At 38.3% G+C, this 26,845-nt stretch overlaps 1 protein-coding gene across 1 annotated transcript in view; it reads right to left on the bottom strand.

Annotated features, from left to right (window-relative positions):
• The window catches only part of COL25A1 (collagen type XXV alpha 1 chain), a gene marked incomplete at both ends in the record, with an annotated part of 297,729 nt that overhangs the window by 178,629 nt on the left and 92,255 nt on the right, over window positions 1-26,845 (bottom strand). The window lies entirely within an intron of this gene.

Raw genomic sequence — 26,845 nt, 5'->3', positions numbered from 1 at the left:
AACTTGTCAGTTTTGTCATATTTTGAAACTAATATCACAGCTCATGACATCTCAACAGACCATAAAAGGTGAACTAGTAGCAAAATTTGCTCTACTCTGTTTTCCATAGCAATACAGTTGTTACCAAACCAACAACACTACCCATCTTTTAACTTCATTTCCCTAGAACCAGGCTGGAGATGGATACCTCAGAACACAAGTATTCAAGGAATTAAAAAAAAAAAAAAAAGACACACAAACATTAGGATTAAAAGGCCATCTGGCCTTCAGTATCTCCTTACTTCGGGATGGTGCTAATTCAGCCATCCTGTTTTCTCACAACATCCCCTCAATACTGCCATTTTCTAGAAAGAAATCTTCCTAGATGAAAATGAAGTCTTTTGACTTCATTTATGCTTTTAGCTTCAAAATAACTTCCCCAAAACTTATTCCATATGTTTACCCTTCATTCTCTCATGAAACAGCCCATAACCTGAACAGAAACGGATAAAAGTTTCCCCACCAAGCTGACATCTGGCTGTCTCCTTCTGCTTCTCCTGGGCCTTCCCTGCTTACACACCAGGCTGACTGAGCTACCAATAGAGTTTTCTTTTCTCTCCCTAGTGAAAAATTTATAACCAGCAATTCTTTGTGTCTCACCTTATTGGAAATGTATGCTGAAGTTGCTACAAATTTTTCAAATAAATGACATGAAACCTAACCTTTTGTACTATTAAATACTATAAAATATGTACTGTTTCCTTCAACAAACTCTTTAGAAGTACTGCTATCAAAGACCAAAGAAGACCAATAATAGTCTCAGAAGCTCCAGTCTCACATTTAAGAAGAATGTTTCAGGGCACATCCAAGCCCTTGTAATAAAGTCTGACAGATACGCAGTCTCACACGGTTCTCCTTTATATATCAGTATAAGGAAATTAATTCAAAACAATCCATTTAATGTTAATAGCATTAAACTGACAAAAATTTAGTTTGGTCTTGAATTTATACCAGTACCTTGGTGTTCAGAAGAGTCGCAGAAGTTATACATTAATCTCTTACCCACTGCAAGGGGCTCCATGTGAGACAATGTGCTCTGTCACTTGGTGAAATGCTAGAGCTGGATCCACAGAGAAAACCCACAGTACCTCAAAGGGCTGTTCTTTCTTTGCATATTCTGAAATAAGCTTATTCAGCTACCTAATTTTCCCTGAAAACGGAAATGTAGATAATACTAATAGCAGAAAACTGGTAGAAAACAGCAGAATTCCATGTCGGAACTTGACTGCCCGTTTTGTGGCACTGCAGAACACTGGCCTTCCACATCAGAGCCATCAGTGTGCATAACTCATGACAAACAAGCTGTTGTTTTTCTCTATGATCAGCACCGAGACAGTATCTGGCTGCTCAGGACTGATGTAACAAACTCCTTATATTTGCAGCATATCCATCCATTCAGGAGCTCTTGTGACTGCAAGGAAATAAAAACACTAAATCAAAGCAGAGCTTTATTTTGCACACATACTCCAGAGCAGAAAGAGAAGGAACTTACAGCAGTATTTAATCACTGTAACACTGTCTCATAGAGGAGTTAATTCCACAATAGAAGCTAACCTTCCACTTGACCTGAGTGTCACAGATTAAGATACACTAGACAAATGAAGAGAACTTGGATTTAAAAATTATTTAATCTTAGTCCTTTGGAAATGTTTAAAAAAAAAAGATCAAGCAATTGCTTATATCTGCTTAAAGAAAACTGCAGTTAAAATCACCAGTGATTTTACTGAGGAAGGAAGCATGAAATGCCCCTGTAGCTGATGACTGAGACACTATTTCCCTTCTGTTTTGCCACAATACATGACATTTTCTTTAAACATAACCCATTAAATATTGCTCTGAAAAATTCTTCAGTTACTGAAAGGGTTTCTAAGGAGCTCAGAATGCTGGAATTTCAAACCCCATAGGAGAATTTGGTTAGAAAGACAGATGTGGTCATATTCATGAGAACTTGTTTTCCATATTCTTAATCACCTCCAGACATTGCAGAAGTCATATTGTGCAGGAAAGGTAAAGGAACATATGCTTTGTTTGCTGCCTACAGTGTGTTACACTCCAACTGATTATTAAGTATCTGGAAACCAAACAAAACCTCATACTTTATCAATAGATAAATAGATAAATAGAGAGAGTGTCACAACTGATAACATTATTGGAACATTCCTGAGAACTAATCGTTTCTCTGCTGCTACAAAGTGAAGAAATTAATCACGTAATTTAGAAATCATAAATACTACTTTACAGACTTTTGATTACATTACCCATCAAAAAAAAAAAAAAAGAAAAAAAAAAAGAAAAAACCCAAACTGAATCCAGGATTGATATCAACACAACTCGACCTCAAAGGTAATGAAAGTCAGGAATTAATTCCTGTTCCAGCCTTCATGTGAAGCACACCAAAAAATCTTGTATTTCTGATGCTCAAACTCTGTTAGTGAAGAGCTTAAAAAATAAAAAAAATAAGCAAAGCCTTCTGCAAAGTAATTTTCCTTAAAAGGCTTTGCTAGTACATAGCATAAATAATACTCAATTCTTTCTTTTCTCTGATATTTTGAAGCAAATGCTGCCAACGGAATAAACACGTGAATAAAGCTTGTTGTCAAAAAATGAATCAAGTCTGAAACTTATCAATGTTCTTTATGGGGAAAGAAATGACTAGCAGGTGAAATAGATACTGCCTCATTAAGCTGTCACATTACATTCCATTAATGTGTTTCAGTTTCTAATGGGATGAGAACTCTAAATGTTTACTAAATTACCCAAAAAATATGCTCAAAATGTTTCCATTAGCTAATAAAAATTTGATCCTGCAACAAAGATTCAAAAAAGCAAAACCAGTCTGCTTATCTTTCCTTGCTTACTTTTTGAAAAATAAAGAAAAACCACAAATACCAGGCCACACTCAGATGGTAAGTTGCTAACAGTTTAAGTGACAAAAATTAACTAGCATATGTATCAAGTTTCTCCTCTACAAAATAAAGACAAGCATCAAAGAAATAATTCTATTTTTTAGAAAAGTAATTTCCAGTTGGAAATGTGTTTTCAGTAATTTTCCCTATTTGCAAAAATAGCCACAACTCATCCTAATTAGAATGCTAATCAAGTCTGTTTCTGCCAAAATTTAAGTCAGTACCTTTCAGCACCCAGATAATATTTCTAAGGAGAAAGTGTGATAAATACAGTCTTACTGCTTGACAAGGCAATAATGTTACTGAAAAGAGATTTTCAACTTGTATTCATAATCCTCTTCCTTTCTTATGTCATTACATTAAACAAGAAATTCTAGCTCAGCCACTGAAATGGCAACCTAATCAGGCTGAAGAAAACACTCAGGTTTTGCAGCATTTTGATACTTAACTCTATTTTTTCACACAGAATTCTTCCATAAAACCTTTCTTTGATTTTAGCACCTCATGTTGAATTCAGGTAGTTTTTCTATTACAGGTTTTTTGGTTTGGCTGTGCTGAAAAATTCTGTATAGTTTTGATTTATACTCTGTTCCACATATAAATTTGAGGGAACAGATTATTCCAGATGCTATATGAGACAGTTTTCTGTTTTCCAGTCAGTGTTATCTACAAGATTTCAGTTTATGTTTTCCTGTACATTACAGTAACCAGGAACTGAAAGGTTAGTTAGAGACTAACTGGAACATCAAATTATAGGTTAAAAGAGACTAATTTTAAAATAAGATTTTAAGGAGCAAATTATGTGAATATGCTACAAATGCAATTTTTCAAGATGCACAGAATACTTCTCCGGCAAGGAGAGGTCTTTTATCCCAGTCCTTACTTACACTCATATCTGATCATTCAGGACTGTCATTAAACAACAATCTTTTTTCAGATGTGTTAATTCAATATCTTAAGTTGTCACAACACTGGCTATGGCTGTTAACCACACCTTCAAAACTAATATAGGAAACTAGCTGCAGATTCCCAATTATTTTCCACCAGCTTTGTCACAAGGTGAACTGCAGGCAAGTACCTATACCTTCACTGCCTTCCAACCACACCAAAAAGCCTGGATAGCCATTCGTTAACAGAACTTTGTTCCACATTTCTTGGTCATAATCTCCCATCACCTTTTACTTCCCTGTACTCTTCCCAAATACAATTCTTCTACCCATTCTCTTCAGAGAGAATGGGTGACTTAGCAATTATTGCAATTTCTTTTTGTACTGTTCATCCACTGCAAAGAGAATGCAGCCAAAAAGAGTCTACAGCTGAGATAATTTGTCATGTGGGTTCTGGAAACAATTAACCTGTTGCTTCAGTAGCTCTAAGTTTCATTAAAAGGATTTTTTGACACTGTGCACGTCAGAGTGACTGCAGCAAAGCACAGACCTTCAGATACAACTGCCATTAAGCAGTGATGTGTTGACAGAGTTTTTCTTTAAACAAAGTCTTCATTTCTCAGAACTTTTCTATGGTCAAGAGAGGCTAGACAGCTCAAGAGTGGTTCCCCACATGGCTCCAGGACAGGCTGGCCTCAGCAGTTGTCTGTTGACCCTTGCTGATCTAAGGACTTTGTCAGAGCAGATGGTTTCCCAGGTAAGGACTTCAAAGAGCTGCAAAGGGAAAAAGCCAGACTAAGAAGCTCCATCCCATTACAGCTCATTAAAACACTGGATTGGGTCCAGGCAGCTTGGCAGACAGTGGGCAAAAGACAGAAGCAAGAAAAATGACAATCATCTTCAGTAGAACATGAATTTTACTGTTTCTCTTCTGGACAGCAAAAACTGCCAGCCCAGGGTAGAGACTTCAGAGACAAACCCTCCCCCACCTGTGAAAAGCAGCCCCAGGAAGGAGGGAGAGCCCTCCTGCCACTATCACATCGGCCTGGCAGCCAGTGGATAGGCAAGCATCCTGCCCACTCCCAGCAGATCTGTCCAGTGCAGGAGAGCTTAGCTTAATGCCTGGTGACAGCCCAGAAAGCTCTCCATGCTGCTCTTCCAGCATCCAAGCCACCCTGTTCATCACTATCCCACCTCCTACACCAGGAAAGACACAGTGTTATAGAGAGAGCTACTATAGAGGGGTTGGTTTGGGGTTCTTTTCTGATGACTCTTGTGTTGCAGGGCTTTTGTTTATTTGTTTGATTGATTTGGGGGGGGGGAGGTAGTATTGGTTTGTTGGGGTTTTGCATATGTGTGTGTCTTTGGCAGGATTGTTTGTTTACTTTTATGTAGGGGGAGCAGTATCACTGCTGCACTGGATCAATAAAACCACATTCGAGCTATCGAAACAAGAAAAGTTAACTTGAATCCATATATCATGTCAGGAAGTAAGTGAAAAAAAAAACAAAACAAAGTAGAATGAAGAATTATGTAAGGCCTCAAATTAACCATCACTTCAAGCTTTTTGTTCAATTATTTTTCTGGTTGCTTTACAGTTGTGTATTTAATTTTTCTAACTAAAAATTAAAAAATGGCAAAATCAAATCTCATCTATTAAAACTCACAAACCATGTTAGAATAAAGTACACTTAGGTTCACTTCAGGTCCTGTGAGAAGAAACAGACAGCAATAAAAATTCTTGTAATAGAGAATCTTTTAAATAACAATTATTCACAGTGATTATAAAATTTCTCCTAAGGTATGAGTGCTCATTTTCTCAATTCCATCAAAGGCTGTGTATACATAAAGCTGTACAGCTCTCATGGTAACAGCTGGGCCACAAATATTGTTCTAAAATAAAATATTGGTGGCAAAAAGAAGTCCTTCACAGTTCCATTTGAGCAACCTGCTGGCCCCATTCAGCTGTCAGTATCCACTCTCTCACCTTTCTCACTTCCCTTGTCTCAGTTGATCCTAGTATCAAAACCAGTACTTTTTCAACAAAATGAAATACTTCGAACTAGTTCATTTCTCAGCTCATTACAACATTGTAACCAGTTTCTCTGAATTGTTAGGTAGGCACTACTGCCCTTGAATCTTAACTTCTGTAAGAAATTACTCCTGAAAGTCTGGATCCCCATACCCGAAAATAAATTATAATTTTACACCTTTTATTTTTTTTCTAAAGGAAATGGCAACCAATGCAGTAAAGGACATCCGTAAATTATTAAAAATTTCTTCTCCTAAAGTTCTGCTTTATCAGCTGTCAAATACTCTCGTGGAGAATAGTCTTCTCTATGGTGAATCATCAATGCCTGGGGCTGAAGGCATATCCAAAATGCCAGACAGCACTCTGCACAAAAATCCTTTAGTCAGGCTAGGCATTAAGATAACCATACATTTAAAGTAAGTCAGAACTTGATTCTACAGCATTTAGTCAAGAAGCACAATGAACTTCGTTTCTTGGTTGATGACCACATTAATCGAAAAATGTCCCATTTCTGTCAGTAGAATGATTCCACAAGTTTACCTATGAATAAAAAATGGCTCCGAAAGACAGGAAAAATAAATGAGTTCACAAGATGACACTTGAAGTTCCATATTTTCTTAACACTGGATGAACAGTGTCAGAGACTGAAATATTGTATTTTATGACTTAAACATTTTCTTAAAAGACTTTTAAAACTATATTACAAAAGCTGCGAAGAAGACTACCACACCCTGGATGGGGCCCTGACTGAGGCCTTACACCGCTCGCTGATAAGATAAGATAAAGTAACCACTCAGGGCTGGGGACATTCACTGAGCACAGGCTTAACACCTCCAAGATGAGGACCACAGCCCCAGGGCTATCAGCTGCAGGGCTGGCACAGACCTCCTGCACCAAAGGGTGGAGTGAAGAGAGGCTCTGGGTATCTGGGAAAAAGCCTCTGATCAGAGGTGCAGTGACTGCCCACCCTCCACTGTGCAGAGGAGCCCAGCTGAGGGCTCCTCACCGGGGTGGGAAGCTTATCCACAGCAGAAGGGGGTGACATGGCCCATCACAGGGGCCCCCCTCAAAGCGGTCCCCAGACCCTGCACCAGAGCACCAGAGATGATGCAACAGACCCTCAGTGCTGCAAGGGACAGTGTGTCAAGCTGGCACCTGCAAGAGAGGCACGTGGACATTCCCACCTGGCCCAAAGTGTGTATTAATCCACGGAGTTCTGCACTCTTCGGCATGGTGTGTGGTGTGGCGGCCTGTGGTGTGGCGGTGTGTGGTGTGGTGGCGTGTGGTGTGGTGGTGTGTGGTGTGGTGTGTGGTGTGGCGGTGTGTGGTGTGGCGGTGTGTGGTGTGGCGGTGTGTGGTGTGTGGTGTGGCGGTGTGTGGTGTGTGCTGTGGCGGTGTGTGGTGTGGCGGTGTGTGGTGTGGCGGTGTGTGGTGTGTGGTGTGGTGTGGTGTGGCGGTGTGTGGTGTGGCGGTGTGTGGTGTGGTGGTGTGTGGTGTGGTGGTGTGTGGTGTGGCGGTGTGGCCACGGCGGCAATGGGGGACCCTCACCACCAGCAGACCAGATGGAGGGGAGCAATGAGATGTTGCTGGGACCCTCGGAGGGGTGATCTGCTTCCACCTAACCCCTGTCACCTCTCTCTGTCCCCCCACCCCCCACACACACTTCTTTTTCTATTTCTTTCTCTCTTTCTGTTCTCTTTCCTTCTCTTTGCCTCTCTAATATTAAATAAAATACATCCATTTTTTGGCAACAACATCTAACCTCGTTTGGTTTTAATCTCGTTTCTGGGGATATTCTGAACCTTCTAAGTTCCTTCCGGTTTATGCACAGAGACTTAGCTTGCTTTGCTTTTCTGGGTTTAAACTGCATCGTAACACAGAGAGAAATAAAAAGACAAATTTTTAAAAGGAAATGTAATAAAAGTATTGGACAACTGTGAATAATGTCTTTCCTGTGATGCACTTCCCTGGACAACTAACGGTGGATAAAACTTCTCTTAACAGAACAGGAAGACAAGTCCTTCTTTAACCCACCAATGAAAGAACCAAGGTGTTTTGTAGGTATTAGGGGAGATTTGCCGTGAATGTGCAAAACAGATCTCTCTGCTTCATATAGAACTACAGTACAGCAGTTTCCATGATCACAGCTTTATTTCTCTTTGGCATGCTCCTCAGTGATATGAAGGTTTTTTACCTTATGGTAAGTATCTATATCTTGAAGGGTCCTTTTTTGTGAACCCTCCCCCCTCCCTAGCCCCCTCTAAACATTGCCTATCTGGTTTTCAGTTGAGTTCTTTAGCCATAAAAAAAGAATAGAAAAACAAACAAAAAACCCAAAGAGATGCTAATTTAAAAAAAACACATGTTCTGTTTTTAAATAAACTCTTTTGAAAACCAACAATATTACATGATGAAAATGATTATTTATTTTATGTCTGTTACTGCTTTCTCAAGTCTGTTGCCAAGCCTCTACTTCTCAAAAGCACATTCAAATGAAATCACTCAACTGAACGACGTCCTATTCAACACTAAGAATAAAGACCCTACAATCTGGTTTAAAATTTTTGATGTCTAAAAAGCATTTCCAATTAATGATAAAGCTTACATATGAACAGTAAAAAATAGTGAAAGACTAATTGTAGCTGTAATTGCTACATCATCAAACCACCCCAAATCACATGTTTACTTACATTACGTATTTTTTATGTCTGCATTCTGTACGCATTCGTATAGGCTTTCTTGGGTTGGGTTCTTGTTTCCCCTTTAGTAAGCATGTTTCAAGGCAGAAGTGAGAGGGAGAATAACCTTAGCATTCACCAGAATGCCAGCTGTAGATGAAAGCTGCACTTATCCAAGTGACAAGCCAAGCACAGAAAGAGGAAAGATAAGTTCCTTTGTGGTTTTTTTCTATGTCTATGGCCTTGTCATCACCAAAAAATGATTCTGTTTATGACAGAAAACTCTGCCACAGACATCTCTGTCCAGGCCTTAAACCAGCTGACTGATTCAGGCAGAAGTATGGCAGTATCAATGTATCATTTACATTCTTTTGTGACTTGATAGATATTAGTTTTCTAAATGAAAATGGGGAACGAGAACACAGGTACACAGAAAGCCTCTTCCTTCATCTAAAGTCTAGTGGAAATAATCACTTTGGCTTTGGCCCTATCTTTAACCTTCTTGCACGTGAGGATTGGATAGATGACACTGTCCCAATAACCATATTTGTGCTACCTCAGGTTTTGCTTTCCTCAGGAAAAATGTTTCATACAATGTTAATGATGATTTAAACTCTAAGTAACAAGCTGAGGAGAAAGTCTCTAATAGATCTATCTCCAGATGCTTTGTAAAATATTTTTCATTTGCATACACAGCAGTATTTTTGACTGATTTTTTTCTGCAAGAAGACAGAGTCTAAGCCAAAGGTGCTTCAAGCTCTGCTCAACTCATGCATATGGTTTTTCACACAGATTGCAATTCATTCTGATGCACAGAGCTGGAAGGAAAATTTGGTTTAGTCCTAAAGGAGTAATTTGAATAATGTTTTTTTACAAGGGTACTTTTTGTTCTTTGCTTCTTTACATACTCATTGGGCACTATGTTCTAATTACGGTCATTCGCACGTGGCGTATTAACACCTCTCAGGTGATAAAGAAAGAAGAGCTTCTAGGTCACCAGTACAAATACTAGTATCTACACGTGTCAAAAATACCTTGACAGCTACAAGATCACCATCTGTGGTATAAAAGTCAGCTGACAATAAATAATAAAGCATTTTAAAAGGACAGAGAGCTTTCTTCACCCTTTTGTAGGCTAAGTTAGAGGTCCAACAAGTGTCCTTGGATGTGGCATTATAGAATGGGGACTACAACTTCCTGCATTTTACAGACACAGTAAGAGAATAACACTTCAGAAGTCATTGCTTAACTGTTTCATTACTAATTTATTTCCTCCATCCTCCCTCTGATAATCTGATAAAGTAATTTACACTGCAGAAAGGACAGGAAGAAGCTATATGCTAAGGAATGTTGATTCTGAAGAGCACTCTGTATTAAACAGTAATATGCCTTCCTTACTATTGTGCAGGGTATACAGGGAGAAAGAAAGGAAACTATGACTCATATTTTCCACTCAATTTATACAAAGGCTTCCATTAACATACCAACAACCAAATGTGTGCAGCAAGGAGAGCATACTCTCTTCCCCAGTAAATGTAAACTATATGTCCACACACACACACATCAAGAGGATATGATTACACCCAGTGTAATCAGAAACTCAAATAGTTTGTGACATCTAAACCCAAGATGTATACGTAGTCTTAAGACCATATTCTGTCCTCAGAAGGATACTCACAGGTTGCATGGATTGCCACATTTTACTGAAGCATTGCAGTACAACAGATTTTGATAATGACTTTCATACTTCTGTAGTATTTGGCTCTAGCACCTCACAATGAGAACATAATTCATATTAAGCCCCAACCTGGAGCCCTGCATACTGACAAATTCAAATTCAAACCTCCCCTCTTCTACGCCTGCTCTTAGGTGAATCATGTTAACTGCTGATCTTCCAATTAATAAATAAATAGATGACTATCAACAAACTGCTGTCAATTTATGAAGTGATACTTTATCTATCCTTCAGAAAGCAATGATTTCCCAGCATTTCTCAACTTTTACCACATCATAACAGCACCTGTCTCTAACAAACCCTACTGCATACCTGAAAAAATGATGATCATCATCCTTGCCACCATACAACTACAGACAGAAGAGACTATGAAAACATAACTCTCAATTCCAGTAAAGATATGCTGGTAAAATAGCAAATAAAATTAGCGTTATTTAACTCTCCAGCTTTAGTGTTAGACTTACTTAAGAATAATCAAAATTATTCCATAATAAAAGATAGGGGAAAAGAAAAGCAGAAAAGGATGAGGCAGAGCCATAGCTGTAACTCAAGGTGCCATGTAATGGCTCTCTCTTGGCTCTTTGCAGCATGAGCAGAAGCAGGGGAGCCTGGCATGGTCCTAACCTGCCCTGTGTGCCAGTTGGTATGGCCAGGCAGACCATGGTACCACCTCTTCTCTGCATGAACAGCCAACAGCACGAAGCAAACATGACAGGACATCTCGCCTGCAGATCTCTACAACCCGTCCAGTGCCTTCTCTCCATTTAGTGACAGGAGCAGCACAGCATTTGTGGTTTGGATAAGGGATTAATCTCACGGCTATGCACTACCCAGCTCCCTGATTTCTAGAAAAGAGGGTGTGGAAAAGACCTAAGTAATTTCACAGAGAATAAAGTTCTAGAGTAAGACCTCTATGGTTAAACACCATGTGCTAATGTCATAGGTTAGCAAGCATAGTCCCGGAAGGGATGTCCTTGCCAAGGGGTGCTTACAGTTTCCTCTGGGAACTGATAGAACCTATCAGCTGGCCAGTTTGAATATGGACAATTCTTTAAGCCACTTAAAGTTGTGACCGCCTCTGTGATGCACACTTAAGAATAGAAACCCTGAGGCAGACTTTCTCTCTCTCGTTTCTGGTGCTGGGACAGGTGGTTGCGGGCCCCTGCTCAGGCCAGGTCGGGCCAGGCCACGGCCATCCTGGAGGCGATGAGCCCTGTTCCACCCATGGAACCCCCACAGCCCTGCTGTGGGCAGCTGGAGCGGCTCAGCTCCCCCCCCCTCCACTGTGATAAGCAAAATTCCAGCTGCAAGGCCGAGGTGAGATTAACCCATTTATTACTGTGAAGAGCTGAAAACCTGAGGGAAGAGAAAGAGGAGATGCTTAAAGCTGAAATTCTGTTGTGAAGCTACGATATGTCAGAGTATCCCGTTGTAATTTAATGTAGATATGGGGGGTGGAGTGTTCAACTCGTAAGCAAAAGCACCTGCGCTGAGATAGGCAGATGCTGACGCAGCTGTAATTTCATGAGAAGTTTGGACAGGGAGAGATGGAAGTGATGAGGATTTTTGCTCCAAATAGGAAAGGAGAAAACTTCAGTTCCTAGAGATACTTCCAGAGATAGTCCTAAAGATGAAGATGAGGAAGACCCTTTGCTCCGAGGGAAGGAGAAGGGCCTCTGTTCTTAGAGATTAAATGCTCCCAGAGATGGGTGAAGAGAACTTCTGTTTCTGAATGGCTCAACCTTAAAATTGTACCCCAGTAGCTCAAGATTGGACCCTCGAAAGCAGTTGTGGGAAAAGCTGCAAGTCGGGGGAAGGGACTCACACGCAGGCAGAGAGACTCCTCTTCCTAAATGGACTGAACAAAGTTATTTGGAAGTGGGCGGCTGTCTCGTTGTGACACTGTGTTCATAGCATGAGCAAGAGAGACTCCTCTTCTAAAATGGACTGAACAGGGTTATTGTGGAAGTGGTAAAGAGACTGAACATCTTAAGGGTTGTCTTTTTACATTGTCAGTAGGAGAAGGGAGGAAGGTGGGGGGAGGAGAAGAGTTCTGAAGGTGTGGTTTGTTTTTTTTTTCTTCTTTTAGGTCTGTTAATAAACTTCTTTATATTCTTTCAAGTTTGGTGCCTGCTTTGCATTTCTCCTAATTCTTATCTCACAGAAGATAAACAGTAATGAGTATCTTGGACCAAACCACTACAGCTATGAATCCCCCTGAGTGATGAAAAATATTTTATAATAATTAAGAGCACATAAGAATACCTTTTGTACCAAAGCATGTAGACTCTGCCTTGTGCCAAATGCTAAATAAAATCTGAGTAAAATCTTCCAAATATTCTTACTAAGTGTTACTACACTTACTTCATTCTACAGATCTTAATGTTTTAAAATAACAATGAAAACACTATTCAGGAACAGTGTGTTAAAAGTTGGCAGCAATATGTCAAAGCACAAAGGAAAAGAGATGGTTTACTATTTCTTCTCTGTATTGCTGAAGCACCAAACCTTATTGTAACCTTCAGAGCTGCCATAATCACTTAAACTACTACTGCTACTATTATTGGCATGCAGTAGCCCAAGGACACTAGCGTTGGGCTCCACATGAGGAAAAAACATAGCCCAGGGAAAGGTTCTTAACAGAGCAACCTATATAAACCAAGCAACACTTAACCAAAAGCTAGTAGTCTTAGTGAATTATTCTTTTACTTCACACATTTTTCATTTCAAAATGCCCCTTTTCTTCTAGAAAATATATTTCTGTAAGAGATTGTTGTTTACCATTTGCATAACAGGGCATTATTCAAGTGCTTCATATATACTGGTTTACCACTAAGCACAGGAAAAAAATTTTGTCTGAAAGAGGAGTAGGTTTGTTTTTTTTTAAGCAAATCCACAGGTTCAGGCAGTTCATCAAGGACCCTATAAAAGCTTACATTTCAAATGCAGTCCATGAAGTAAACTGTCAGAACTATAGAAAAAGAGCAAGAAATCCATGTGCAAATCAGCCGTATTATTCTCTCCACTACTGCTGCTCAGAACAAATAGTTCAATGATTACCGTTCAGACCATATTTAGGATAAAGTAAGAAAAAGGTGCCGTGCTAAGGAACAAGAAAGGGTGGAAATAAAAGCTAATCATACTTTCTGAGAAGAGCTTAACTACAGTTGATAGGAATAGTTTTTCTTTTCCATAAGACTTACCCAAGGGGTTTGTAAACCTAAGTTTTCCTTGCTTATTCTTAGGCAGTGAGAAGGAAGAGAAACCAGACAGCTATCTGTTGGGGAAAGACTTGGATGCATCTGCCAGACTAATGAACACGGCGATAAAAATCCATTCCTGTAAACTTTATAATCTATTTAACACGTACCTTATCCTCAGTGGAAGAGAGCACATTCCTTCAGGACATAACACTGCAACGGAAACCTCTGTCACAAAAAACATGGTACATAGCTGAGGATCAGAACAAAGTGTTAATATCTGGTACGTGTTTTCCTGGACATGTATTCCTATGCTGCCATGGAAAAGGGGGTTTGCAAGACTTTACAATAATTTTGAAAGCATGTCTTACTCAGACGTATTATTCAAAAGCTTATTCTTGACTATATACACTTGCATTATAATTAGCTTTGTTTCCCAAGCAGAAACATTTTGGGGTTTTATTTTCTGTTTCTGCAAATTTTGCTGTCTTTGAAAGGCAGTATTTCCTCTCTCACTCACATACAACGTGATTTTGTGAGAGAGGGATGAGGACAGAGAGTCTTTGACCATCTTAGTCTTTTACTCCAACAGCCAGCACACCTCAGAAGTGAAAGATGCAAAAACTTCTTGAGCAAACTCAGTTCATCAGCCAAAACAAACTAAAGTACAAGTGAAGCCAAGCCTACAGCTTCAGCCACTACTTGGATCTGTGAACTCCCCAGCAGCTTCCCCTCACTAGCATCACTTCAAGGGCACAAGCCCCAAATGATAGAAGCTGGTGTCATAAAGGGGGTGGATCTCTTCAGAAACCAATCAACTCCTCCAGAGGCAACACACACATACTTTTAAATCCAAATTCTTGCTGGTCTAGCAAAAATTAAACCCGAAGTTACTATAGCTCAAAAAGATGCATAGAAAACACATGAACTTTCAAAACACTGCAGAAAATGTTACTTTCAGATTCATCTGGCCCTTCTCTATCCACATGCAGTTTGGTCTGGTCCAAAATCTGGGTCTAAAAGCAGCCATGTCCCACCTTCCAAAGCCACAATGGAAGTCACAGCCAGGCTCCAGGGCAAAGTGGTGGCAATTATAAAAAATTTTATGCATCCAGTTAATCAACACAGCAAACAGTTCTGCTTTATCAAAATTTCACTGTTTCACTTAGCCACATTGCACTAGATTCCCTGAGAGATGATGAAAGTTTTCAGTAAGAGACACTAGAAAAGACAGTCATCCTACAGTTCAGAAAATCAGTCTTTCACACAAGAGATTTATTACACTCCCTAATAATTAAGGAAAAAAAAACCAAAACAACCATGACTTCCATCCAAAATAAGATGATGCACAGACCACTGTAACTATATTCAAATTTTGTTGATACTCATTGCTGGTATTTCCCTGCTAGTAGCTACAGATCTGAAAATTTATCCTTCATTCTAGTTAAGGAAAAACTACGGAAACTCCACCACAACACAAACAAATCCTTCAAGAAAGATGATGAGGAACTCTGCTGGCTCTGGTTTTGACCCTATAAACAAGGAGAGGAAGTCCCATACCTGAATTCTGCAAGATGATTAAATTTGAACAGATCAATAAATTTAGTTTCACCTCAGTTTCACATACCAACAGCTTCATGTTGTGACCCATTGATGTGAATCTACTGTAATTGTTAAACTTTCTCCTCCTCCAACAAATGACAGGCAAACAAATATTTCACATACACATTCCACTTTTGGTCTTTGATACTTCGATACAAAATGCTTTGTTTACTTGTATCTTCTTTTAAAGCCAAGCCACTGCATGTTAGTGCCAGCAAGAATGGAAATCTCCAAACAATACGGTGTGGTGAGACATAACATTTAATACACAGCTGACTAAACACCGTTAAGTGTTTACTTCACAGTCATTGTCACCTCTGCCCACACTGAGAGTATCAAATACAGCATAATCACAGTGCTGCAACAACAACAGCTCCACAAAAGGCTGTCCATGGAACCCACTGGCATTACAATGGATCAGTGAAGCCTAGTATGCACCTGGCTATAAAAAAGTAGTGGCTTTGCAGAAGTTACACTGCGTGCACGTGTGTATTTATGTGTGGAAATGTTTGCATGTGAACATATGTATAGATGTCTATTTGCCCACTCTGCATCAAGAATAAGTATTCTAAAAGACTGATTTTAATAATCACTGAACATTTTAAAATAGATTTTAAAGGACTTAACACTGCGTAAATGTCAGGAGAAACTTCTTATTCTCCAATTACAGCACAGGTTGGATCTTCAAAAGAGCCTAAGGTTCTGATGTACCTAGCTCAAAGTGAATTCATTGCAGGTGTAAGACTCAATATGTGCTTCTCAGCAGAGTAAACCATCATGCATGGGGGCTCCATGTCGAGCCTGATGAACTGTCTTTGCCATTGACCACAACAAGCTTCTCTAAAGCTGAGCACAAACTCCGTGGGAGCAGAATCGGGCCAATGAATCAGGTCAATTCAACTTCTGAATATTCGGGCATCTGCAAACTTCTTCTGCTGTTGCCGAAGTTCATGCAGAATTGCTACCTAGCAATGACAAAGCCATTTCAATTAGGAATGAGAACTTTGCATTGTGGAGATTAGCCTTGTACTTCAGTATGCTTTAAATACAAAAAGGGTTTCAGCTATCTCCCAAACCTGATCATTTTCAGGGCTTCTCTTGGACCCTATTTGCTTAGATCACACACAGAACTTTCCAGCACTTTAGAATTAAAGGAATCAGTTTGCTAGTATTACTCAGCAACTAGAGTACCTCTACTGTTATGGCATGGTTTTAGCTCCCAGGTACTGAGAGAAAATGGACTGAATCAACTACTGTATACAGACACATTTTTCCTGAGAAAAATCTGGACCACTGCCAAATGCAAAGTCACATCTTCTCAAGGAAAGCGTGAGGGACAGAGTTATGGCAGGGTAACCTTATCAGAGACAGCTATGAATTCAAAGAGACTGCTGTGATTGTGGTTAATCAACCAAACAAGAGGAGCATCTGCAGATGCTGCAACTGAAGCCATTCTAGCTTACACATAATACTGAGGTAATGCTTGTACTTCATACAACATTAGTTAGATCCTTACTGAAATTAAGAGGTCAGTACTAGTATCAGTTTTAAAATGTGAATCTGACTATTTGGAAACAGTTCAGAGAACAGCTAAATAGTATTAGTCAAGGTTTGGAAATGTGCCTCAGAATGAAAAGCTTAAGCACTTAATCTATTTATTTTATGAAAGAGAAGGTTAAGATGTGACCTGATTATGGTTTTTAAGTAGCTACACATGAACAGACTCCTCAGATTAGATAGTCATTTACTCCAGCAGAGAAATGCATGGCTAGAACCAAGAGCTAGGAAAAAAGTGAAAGTATAAATGTTTAAGTGAGATGAATTAATCATTATGGGTAAGACTTTTTTTTTTTTTTTTTGGTACACTGGTGCACTTAGCCATCAAGCATCGTCTAAATATATATTTATCAGATGAAATTATATGGCCTGTTATCAGAAGAACTGTCCTTACCACCTGAGGACTTACACAGCCTTCACATTATAGTGACATTTTCACTACAGGCTGCAAATCGATCAACACAAAGTATTGGGCAATTACACAGTGACGTAAAAAAAAAAAGATGTCAAAGAAGGCAACTTCATTATCTTATCTATATGCTGTCTAAAATCAATTCCACTTTGAAGTACTGACGCACAGATGTGAACAGGCAAAGCTGTCTGTACAAGCACACACGCTCACACAAAACCTCAGCAGTCTTAAAACCATTCTGCAAAGTTTACAAACTTTGCTCACTATGAAACTCTGGCCTAAAGAACAATGTAACCAAGGTATAAAATGTGAGCAGTAAGATCCCTAACATTAAACAAGTCTGGCACCTTTTCTTTCCCTTTGCAGTTTTAGTTTAACACAATGATGACTGGGTAAGATAAAGCTGTGTGACATTTCAGGATGCTGCATGCTACAGTTTCTTTGCATACCTTTATTTGGGTAGCAGCAAGAAAAACTACTTCACTCTCAAATTCCTCTGCATCACTAAGATCTGCTTTGACAAAATAGCTCTATCTTCCTTTGAACTCTCAATCCCTACTCAGAACAACTGCCAAAGAGGATATCAGAAGCCAAAAAATAGCATAATGCATTAAAAAAAAAAAAAAAAAAAAAGCCAATGTAATTGCTTTTGATCTGATTCCTATGGAAAAAAGCAGTTGAAGAGAGATGTTCTGAACCATGATATCCTGCATGGCCCTGTTTGGCTCTTTAGAATACACACTTTTTATTACAGTATTATTATTATTGTTGTTTTAATTACTATTAATATTATTATTAATCGAGGACACTGTAAAAATGATGATGATATTTTACTGTATGGAACTAATATTCTTAATTGTGTTTGATAAAATACCATTTTTGTATTTGTGTATGGCAGTCAGTATTTCCTTTTATTTTCGAACAATGGAAATTCAACAGAGCATTACACTGCGACTGAAAAGTTAAAACTGAGTTTTCCTGAGAAGTCTGTTGAACCTGAAAGTGAGGAGGAGAGTTAGATGGCAGTCTTAAGAGACAAAAAAAATAATGGAATAGAAATGTTATGTTCTTCAACAATTCAATCCAAGGAATAACTACAACACAACGTACATCTCTTCAAAAGCAAGAAATTTTTAAAAATAGCAGGAAAACTCAGGAGAAATGACATTATATTGTGTCTTTAAGTTTATAGATACAGACAATACAGGCCTGAGTTGGGACCTTTGGGACTGAGAAGAGTCAAAGGACCATCCTATTGTAAGGTATTTACTCTTTAGCTAATTATGGTTCATGAGAAAAGTATACTGAGGAGGAGGATTTTGGTGTTCACAAGGCACTGGGCAATGCTGGTGACATAAACGCCAACAGAAGCTGACAAAAAGTCACATGGTGATAACATGGAGGCATTCTACATCAGTGATGTATTTTTGTGGTAGAATGTGCCTGTAATTAAACCCTTCCACAGGGTATACCACATTGGGTTTGGGCTTTGCTTTGTGCTTGGCTCCTGCATGTGCTTCAGCTTAGACCGTCTTTTGTTGCCACATGCCTCCAGGAAATATGAATAAATATGGAAATATGGATAAGCCTTTTCCCAAGAGGATTTACGATTTTTGCTGTTGTCTGTGCTGTTCTCTTCCTCTTTTACATAAACATATAATAATCTCCCAAAAAGGTAGATAGGAGGTGGTTCAATGAGATTTTCTTGGATGAAAATACTCCTTTCTCTTTCTTCCATCTACCAAGCTACCTGACTAAGTCACACAACTTTTTAAGACTTAAGACAGAAAACCTGAGTGTTGATTTTTTGGAATGTGGTTAGTATATATTTTCATTTAATATATACATTCAGAGTATAAGAACCATAGTTAGACAGACTAACCTTTAGCCACTTCATTCCCAGAAAAACATTTTTCCATAATTTATGGCTGTATTTATGTGTTATTACTGGACATATAAAACCAATAGAGATGCATGACAAAAGGAAAGGGGAATTTACTCTCAGTGACACAGCAAATAAAAGCAAGACAGACAATGAAAAACAACAGTAAAATAAGTAACACAAGAAATATACCACCCAGAACAGGAGGCACAAAATGTGTTACCTTTCCTCTGCACCTTCCCTCCCTGACAGAAGCTTATGTAGCACATTGTAAATGGTAGGGTTTTATGAAGGATGATACAGCATCATTAAAGCTATATTAAAAAAATATCCTCTTGGCTCCAAAACTGTGGTGTGCTTCACTCAATAAATTACAAGTGACAGCTCTTTCACTTTACCAAAAGGCCTGTTCTGTGAGACACTGTGCTGTTGCTTCGCTGCCCCTGTGAAATTCCATTTACAATGTTTGCAGTGCTGCTGCTTTTGGAGTTGCAGTAGGATTACTGACAGAGGATTTAAATATCTTCATTTATAACAGTCACAAGACAAAGATATATAAATGAATCAAGGGCACTAATTTTTTTATGAATCTTTCAAAGATACCATCATAATGACAGCTGATAATTTGCTTACTGTATTTTGCATTCAGATCTCAGAATTATGCAAAAGAGACATGAAATCTTCTAGCAGGATGACAATTATCTAACTGCTTCACCTCTGTTTCAGCAGAAAAGTGGAATATTCCATCTTCCTCAGGCATTACTTCTGAAGAGAAACCAAGAACCAAAGTTACATGTAGCATAAGTGACTCTTAAACAGAGGATTAAAATATCAATTTTCTATCCTTTCTACTATACTGTCAAGACATAATATAATCATGTCTTGGGTTACAATGGAAAACAAACAGCACAGTAAAAATAATTACGCATACTGTTTCTAAAGTGCTAGAGCTAGAGAATTATTTTGTATTACTCATCTTTGGACAACTTCCTTGTCATGAACTCCCTCTGTACTGGGCCCCATGCTCCACTATAACACATTTTCCTGACAGGCATTCAGTCATAGCAAGATGACAATTGAAATAGAGAGACACCACTTCCATTAAAAGCATTACAATCCAATGTTTAAGCCTCTTTTTTAAATGCTTTTAGTTTTCTGTGATAATAAGTGTCATTAGCCCTTATTTTTCCCTTCATGTCTACAAAAAGGGCACCTGGTACATAATATATTTTCTTCAAAAATGATACTAAGAATTATTATTTTTTGTTTTAATAAGTTCCATCTTCTTCCTTTAGCAAAAGTCACAAGGATATCTGAGAGTATAGAAAGATATTTCAATATGTTTATTGATTGTGTGGTGTTCCACACACCATCCAAGATGTCTAAACCCATTACGCTTAGAAACCCACTCAAATCCACACATGCATACCCCTGTTATTTTTAGGCTACTTTCTGTTGAAACAGAAACTAATGTATCAATAAAAAAAATATTTAGAAATTCCATATGACCGGGAAGTTGATCCAGTAACGTCTGAGATGGAAGAACTGAGCAGTACTTTTATGTTCTGTCCTTAGTGTCACTAATTAATCATGACTGTACTCCACAGCAGAACATATTCACACTCAAGGCTGCACTAAGTTTGGTAGCGGGAGCTGCCAAGATAAATTAAAATGGCAGCTCCCCACACAAGGTCTCTCAAGTATCTTACATATGTTAAAACAAGGTCTACTTAACAAGGTCTACTTAAACTCATCCTTACATTTATACAAATATATCTTCAGCTTTGTAAGACCTTAACAGGAATCTTCTAAGACTACAGTATCTAAGACATTTTTACCCCCTACTTCCTGGGAGAAAAAAATATACCAAACACCAACAATGGTCTATTTGTGAGGGGCCCTGCTGCAGGGACGCTGCTGTCCTTTTAGCTTTGATACCTCATGATCTCTGACACTCCCTGCCTATCTCCATCTAGCAAGTGCCAAAAGGGGAGAATAAGACTGGCTGTTTTGACCTCCACGTGCTTGAACACTTTGCGACATTCAGTGTGGCTGAATCTCATGCTCCAGGGCTTCAGCCAGATGTTGGCGAGGTCAGTTCACTCCACTTGGGCAGGCCTTCCCAAGGACCATCAGAGATCAGCCACAGGTTCAAAGCAGACAGAATATGAAGCGCCCCACTGTTCAAAAACTGCAGCAGGAATCCACCTTTGAGACACCTGACTGGTATGTGATCAGTTCACACATTCACAGCATTACTGATTATCAGACCATTCCAATATGAAAAGACTTCCCCTGTTTGAGATGAGCAAGGGCCTTTGGTTTGTTTCCTTATTCCCTCCTCCACAACAGAAGAGAGGCTTTCCCTGGGGCCACTAGGATATATTCTATACAACCTGAACAATACAGAAAGCATTTACCAATGCATTTGTCACTCTTGCTTACTGCTTAAGGCATGCAGTTTCCAGAGGATTAAAGTATTTTCATTATGGTCTCTGGTACTGCCTGCGAAGATGTCAGTGTAGGTTATTTAGAAGCCTCTTCGTGGCCTTACTACGAAACTTTGATATTAAATACCAGATTTTTTAAGGGGGATATTAACTACCATGTTTTTTAAGGGGCTAATTACAAATAATATATTTGTCCACAATAGCAGAAAATTAAATAATTTACTGCTATAATCTGCTGACGTTTCCTTGATTAGTACACATACACATACACAAATGTACATATGAATTTGTACATACATTGATCCACAGTTGTATGCTCACGTGAATTAACACAGAAGTGTAACTAAACAGCATACACAACAAACTATTCTTTTTTTTTTTTTTTTTTTTTTTTTAATGAATTGGCTTTCTTGTTCCTGAACCAGCTTAAACCAAAGAAAAAACATGGAGTAAATTGCCTGTGGGTTTGCTCTCAAACAGCTCTCTGTGCTGGACAGAGGGTGAGACTATGAATCATCCGCTGGTCATCTACTCAATACAATACAATACTCAACTCTAACAGACAGTCTGAGAACTGCATCCAACATCATTGCTGGAGTTCGGGAATTGTGTTCCTATCACATGCCTCTGTTTTGAGAGGTTTTAAAAAATGGCAGTAAGTGCACTTGCTCTAGGCTAAATTTGGGGTTGAAAGGAACCAATTCAGAAGGAAACATGCTGAACAAATTAACTCTCTTCCAGTATTCTACTTAAACGTTTTAATTAATGTGAACATCGAAAAGTGCAAAGTCAGCTAGTTAGCACTGTTTATTCTGAGCTTGCAACTTAAGAAGAGGATCAATTACAGAACACAAGCAAGAAAATATGTGCATGTGTGAAATGGTTCTTGATAACATAAAATTATTTAGTGGTCCATTAAAAGCATCATCACTAAATACTTCCTGCCTTTAGATTTTGAACAGAACTTGGTAATGGATTTTTCTACAACATTTCCTTGCTCAGGAGGTAAAAACCTTTAGAGTTTTACCAAGCAGTTGTGCAGCCTGTTCTACAGAATAAAAAGTAGACAAGATTGCAAAGATAAAAAATTGAATGAGTCATTTGCACTAAGAAAGCACAAAAGAGGGAGAATGAAAGCATGTCATGGAATACAATCCCAGTCCAGTGTCTGTGGACCCATAAAGTGGATTTTCTCTGTTCCACAAGCAGAGAAATATCCATAAACCTATTACTAATAGCATGTTTAAAAAAATAAGAACTCTGACTTTATTCTCTCAGAGAACTAAGTTTTCACATCTCCTTTTTTGTTATTTTCAGACTTTTTTCCTTGTGTTAATGAATACATGTAACATCAAACACTTCAAGTTTCCAACTTTGATCTGCAAGGTAAAATTTACATATTAATGGAAATTTAACATATTTATTTCCAGGATCAGATTCTTCCCAGTGACCTTGACTTCAGTCAACTACAGCACTTGTTTTTAAGAAGTTTTAAACCAAATAAAAATTAGAATTACTGAAAGTTACAGATAGAATTAATATATTCAAGTTACTGAGATTAATGTTCACGTGAAGTCATCCTGTCACTGCATACAACACTGTATTCTCTATTACATCTTAAGAAATATATGGAAAGTCACTTTTCTAAATATTACATAACAAGAAAATCCTTTTAGCACTTGTTTGCAATCTACACTTCACTTAGACATCTTAAAATCACAAAAGCCATCCACAGAGAGGGATTTAAAAATCATTACTTTAGAATACTTGTTTAATAGAAAGTGATGGCTTAAATGTTACAATATGTTCCTTGAATATCTTCACATTAAATGGTAATTGAACAAAAAGCTGCCTGGCCCTCTTCAAGGGCAAGTCCCACAAAGCTCCTCATTATCGTAATTTCCAATTTGGAAGCCAAACTAAATAACAAGAAGTAATTTGCCAATTAGAACTTCCTGCTCTTTTTCCCTTTATTCCTTAAACACCATTCAGGGGCTGAACCAGTCAAACACTTTTAGCTTCAAAACTGCAACTGAAAGAATTTAATTTGTGTCTCTCCACGGTGAACCTGTCAAGAGGCAGCAGTGATGCATACCATGGTCCGACACAACAGTTGCCCTTAAATACACAGAGAGTTCTCCATGTACTTGCTCTGCCTCAGGTTTCTTTTAATCATTTCCTTCATTTTGCTTCCCCTAAAATATATGCACACTTTTCCAAGTTTTAAGATTTCTTGTCAATGATTTCTGACATATGGAATAGTCCCAGACAAAATTCATCTTTTGTGTTCGAGATGCTTTTAACAAATAAGAGGCACATAATGATAAAACCAACACAAAAGAGTGCTCAGAAGAAACAAGGTTCCATTCAGCTGGTGAAAGCCACAGAGACCAGATCACTCCAGAGAGATTTACAGCTTCAAAAACAAGACCATGTGTGAACTGTGCTATATGCTGTCCTGAGAATTCGCACACTGACCAAAAATAATGAAAACTGGTTCACTTTACAGAAGTTCATTTGAAATGTGTGCATGCAAGGCCAAGTACAGATGAACAGTAACGTATAAGAGTGATGCTCATATCATGGACTTGTTAAAAACTATCTGAAGCAATCAAAACCAGGCATTTTCTTAGGTAATGAAGTATTGTATTGTTATGGAAGTCTGCCGTGGTTTTTAAGAAGGTAACTAAGTACTAAAAAAAGGAACAGTAAAGCTAAAGATGTCTCTGCAGTTATTATATATTTATGGTAAAATAAATGCTAGATACTGAAAAAAATTTTTTAAAATATTTTTGTCTCTACGCATATATTTTTTTAACAAAAGCCAGCATGATTATTTGCTTAAAGGAAGGCATTTCGTTTTTTCCTTTTATTTATTTACGTAAGATTTTCCAGTCACCTTTCAGATCAACAGCTTGATCTAAAGAGAGGCCGGTACTTCCTGCAACAGTTCATTATGTGAGAATAATGAAGAGAAGGATCTAATAGCATACAGATCAATCTGCCTTTTGAGGTATCAGGCCCCTGAGGTCAGAACATCACATTGCCACAGCTGATCCCAGGAGAAAGAAAAAGTGTGTTATTTTGAAAGACATAAAAATTTAGAACTCTGTACATTTGTGATTTTTAACATAACTGTAAGCCCTTAAATCTCTTCCGCAACTGCCGTGTCCATTATATTGACTTTTCAAACAGCTTTTTCTGCTGCTCAGCCATTTCTGGCTAAACTCTCCCTCTTTGTGGGAAAAATTTCAAAATCTATTAAAAATCCCCCTAAGGATATACTTCCCTCATACATACTGTGGGAATGATATGGGATAGATTGCCTTGAACAGGTCTCTTTTTGGCCTTTGTGCTGCTGTCTGTGCAACTACTTTGTGGTGTAAGAGGAAGACAAGATTTGAGGGAGGCTGCACTAGAGGGAAATTCAATGTAACCTAGTCTAACTTGAGTAGCTGAACTGTGTTTGAGAGAGATAGTAAGAAATGGCATTTCTGGTGGTAGATTAGGCAGGAAAAGAACACCAGGACACACACATTAGTGGTATGTTTCCTGGTCCATGTACCCTTAAACTTCACACAGCTAAGGTAGCCCGTACTTGAAGTCAAAAAAAGTACCTCAGCAGCCCTAGGCCTTGATCATTTCCCCACTGAAGTCTTCTCCAGCATGGGAACCTGCTGTTTTCTAGGTACATGCAGCCTGTGTGACCCAAGAGATTTTCTGATTTTTAACACAGAGCACAAAATTCAGCACTCTTGCTGCATAGTCCAGTCAAAACATTCTTTCCCTTATTAAAGTTTAGAGAGGCATATGGGTAACAAACCACTGCCTAGCAATCATACTCAACACTTAAGTCTGTGCTATATATATAAAGAAATCTGAAATGTACTCTGAGACACTAGACTAACGATTTGCACTACAACACTTAAATTGCATCTCCTTCAAATTCTACCTTCAGCCTCCTGGCAAGAGGCACAACCAGAAAAGGAAGAAAAAGAAAAATAAAGCAAAGCATGACGCAAGAGCATTTAACTGGTCTACAAGATGATAAAAATATCATTAAATCACCTCTATTTAAATATATATTATACCAGAATGTAAGTTGCAACCTCGTTTATAGATGAATTCCAATGGGAAAGATGAAATATAGCCTCTGGTCATCTCAAACTAGAGCCTAGTACAAAAAGCTGGGAAAAACAAAGGTTCATTCATACACCATCAAGATATTATAACTATATACTTCAAGATCAATCTTGCTGCACATACTTTAAAAATTTGCTTACCCCAGTGCAGTTCTAAAAATAATAATAAAAAAATTTTAGGCTTCTTGAATTTCAGAAGTCTTTGGCAGTTCTCCTCAACTCAGTTAATCAACTAATACCTCCTAAGGGTTCTTCTGAGACATCTAAAAATCCCATTTTCGGTGTACTCAAGGAATTATGACCCAGTCTGTATGCGTGGGATAAGACCCAGGAGTGAATCTACGAAACAGTACTTTGTTTGGCAAAAAGATAAATATATCTACTTGAAGAAACATCTTTGCAACTTTCTAATTTATTTTAACAGCATGCATCAGAAATAGTTCAGTTCAAAAACAAGAATGAGCAGGGGAAATGTAATTACATGCTAAAAAAGGAAATAACTTCTGTAAGTCTACTCTAAACCTCCAAGGAACAACCTTCACAGTATGCTGAAGTCACAGACAAATATATAAATCCATATATTAATATTCACTAGAAACCACACACCATTATGCAGTATATATTACACCCAGAGATCTCAAAATACATTATCAGCTAAGGCCATATCCCACTCCCACATGACATGAGCATTACTAAACTGATTTTCAGGGTAGGTAAAATGAAGACAAAAAAGGTTTTTCTGTTTCTTTACAAAAGAAAAGTAATTCGCTGTGGTCTCACATTCTGAAAATAAGTGTTTGCCAAGTGGCACATGGAGGACAGCAGTGAGCAAACTCCCTTGAACCAAATTAGTAGACTTGGAAAGGGCAAAGAAAGAACTCAGTTGTGGCTATTTTCTATGCCACACATTGCACAACTTCTTAAAGGTATAATCAGTCTCACATTTAAATTACTTCACTGTCACATAATCCAGTACCATTCAAAATACTTTGTCATCTTCCTATCAGACAGCTATGAATTAATGGGACAACACCCAAAGCTGTTCATAGCAGCTTAGTCATCAGTTAACTGAGGTTTTAAATGAAAAATTCTGTCATGCTGTGAAAACTTTCTAACTAGAAACTCACAGAAGGTTTTATAAAAGCAAGTATTTTAATTTTTCATTCCTACAACACAAAATGTAAGCCCAAACCAGGACTCCTCCAGCTCTATCTACCATACTGCAAGTGTGACAAGAATATCCAAGACACGTTTTCTGACTCATGCCTGCAGTTCATCTGGCTGATGTAAATACACTGTGATAACCTGGGTCCACGAGAGGGC

This window comes from Coloeus monedula (genome assembly GCF_965178545.1).
Source record: "Coloeus monedula genome assembly, chromosome: 5".
Lineage (NCBI taxonomy): Eukaryota > Metazoa > Chordata > Aves > Passeriformes > Corvidae > Coloeus > Coloeus monedula.
This window is presented reverse-complemented; position numbering and strand designations above follow the sequence as displayed.